At 44.4% G+C, this 2,437-nt stretch overlaps 1 pseudogene; it reads left to right on the top strand.

Annotated features, from left to right (window-relative positions):
- The first annotated feature begins 1,211 nt into the window (after nt 1-1,211).
- On the top strand, nt 1,212-2,025 carry LOC125120915 (olfactory receptor 1L4-like; annotated as a pseudogene).
- The last annotated feature ends 412 nt before the right edge of the window (nt 2,026-2,437 follow it).

Here is a 2,437-nt window from a genome sequence, read left to right as displayed (position 1 = left end):
GGCTTAGACCACCATCTGAGCAATGTGACACAATAGCAGTAACGGAGGCCATCTGTGCCTCCTCTTTCCATGGTATTGGTGGGGATGGGACTCTTATATTCAAAGGGTTATAATCCCATATTATTGGAATATTCAGAATGAAACATTCAAAGTTTTTAATCAGTAGAAATATGGATTTAAAGGAATAAACTCATACCATGGGCTATTCCCTGGAGGACAGTAGACCCTTGAAGAATATGGGGATAAGAAACACGAAACCTTCCTGCAGTCAAAAATTCACATTTAATTTCACAGTCAGCCTCCAAATCCACTATTTCTGCATTCACAGATTCAACCAACCCAGAGATGAAGTAGTACTGTACTATATATTTATTGAAAAAATCTGCCCTATCACTGGATCTGCATGGTACACCTGTGTTGTTCAGTGGTTAATTCCATTCCTATTTTGAGTGGTATTCCTCAACCCAAACACTTAGGCTTCAAGTGTCCAGATCACTGTTAACCAAATAGAAATGATTAAATAAATATCAAGCTGGTTTTGCTCTGAAGCCATAAGAAAGTCACATGTGAAATCCCTGGGACCAAAGAGAATTGATTACATCCAATATTACTTATGTCCCATCCCCATGACCACATGAACCCATCACCTCTGGATGTAGGAGTAGGAGAGGATCATGGTGAGAGGACCTCATCCATGGAGACCCACTGTATAAAAGCATCCTGATTCAAGGCGTGACTCAGCAGCCCCTTCGCCAAGACCAAGACAGGAGCAAAAAGGAAGAGGGGGGCCAGGTATCAGTCAAGAAGCAACCTCAAAAGAATCTTTAGAAAGAGTATTGAGAAAAACTCAGAAAAATTAGGCAACTTAGAAGTTCCTAACAACATCTGGGAAAAATTTAGTATCTCATGTAGGGAGCATCTTGGAATTGTTGAAAATTACACTTGTTGGATTTTGCCCCCTGATCTCTGTACTTTCCCGAAATAATAACCTAAAAAAGATCATTGAAATTCTTTTCTTATAGGCTGGAAGGCAGAGAAAAGCTCAGGCCAAACTGCCCTTCACATCTCTCCCAGAGCTCCTCCAAAGGCTGTCCAGGAATTCAAGAACATGGAGACAAAGAACTACAGAAGCAGCATGTCAGATTTTATTCCTTTTGGGCCTCTCTTCCAACCCTTGGCTCCAGAAACCCCTCTTTGCTGTCTTCCTCATCATGTACCTGGTCACCCTGGTGGGCAATGTTACTCATCATCCTGGCCATCAACTCTGACGCCTGGCTCCACACCCCTATGTACTTTTTCCTCAGCAACCTGTCCTTCATGGACATCTGCTTCAAACCACAGTCATTGTGCCCAAGATGCTGGTGACCTTACTCCTCAGAGACAAAGTCCATCTCCTAAGTGGGCTGCCTGGTCCAGATGTACTTCTTCATGGCCTTTGCAAACCTGACAGCTACCTGCTGGCCTATATGGCTATAGACAGGCTGGTGGCCATCTGCAACCCCCTCCATTATGACATGGCTATAGCCCACAGCAATGCCTCCTCCTGCTGCTAGGTTCCTGCACCATCTCTCACCTGCACTCCTGCTGCATGTGCTACTCATGTCCTGCCTGTCCTTCTGTGCCTCCCACACCATCAAGTACTTCTTTTGTGATACCCAGCCTGTGCTAAAGCTGTCCTGCTCTGACACCTCCTCCATCCAGAAGATGTTCATGACTGAGACCCTGGCTGTCATTGCAACCCCTTTCCTCTGCATTCTCTTCTCCTACCTGAGAAACATCATCACATTGCTCAGAGTCCCTCTGTAGGCGGGAAGTGGAAGGCCTTCTCTACCTGTGGCTCCCAGCCTCTCTGTGGTTGTTCTGTTCTATGGAAGTGTCATTTATGTCTATTTTAGACCTCTGTCCATGTCCTCAGTGGTCAAGGGCTGGGTGGCCACAGTTGTGTACATGACAGTGACACCCATGCTGAGCCCTTTCAGCTACAGCCTGAGGAAAAAAGATATGAAGGGGGGGTTGAGGAACTAAGGGACATAATCACTCATAGAAAGAACATGATAGAATGTCACAACTGGGAGGTGACCTAAGAGGTGATCAGATTATCCTTCCTTCCTATGCATTTTCACATGGAACCCAAAGAGGTGATAAGAGGGGGTGTTGAACACCAGTGAGAGCACTGACCTGGAGCAGGATCATTTGGTTTCCAACAGTGACCTTGACTGGATATATGATCAGTTCCCAGGCTAGTTACTTCTAGGAATCCATATTTCAGAAGAAAAGTTTCTGCCACCCAAATAGTGGGAAAATTATATCCAAACACTCTTCCATAAATTTGACAATGGTCAATACTCAAGGAACTAGAGAATCCTGTTCATTTTTGTAAGATGTTACATGTGCTCCATAGAGTATAAGGAAAGACTTGTTAATATTTCCTAAGCAT

This window comes from Phacochoerus africanus, chromosome 2 (genome assembly GCF_016906955.1).
Source record: "Phacochoerus africanus isolate WHEZ1 chromosome 2, ROS_Pafr_v1, whole genome shotgun sequence".
In the NCBI taxonomy this organism is placed as follows: domain Eukaryota; kingdom Metazoa; phylum Chordata; class Mammalia; order Artiodactyla; family Suidae; genus Phacochoerus; species Phacochoerus africanus.
The sequence above is the reverse complement of the archived record's forward strand: the minus strand, read 5'-3'. Positions and strand labels throughout refer to the sequence as shown.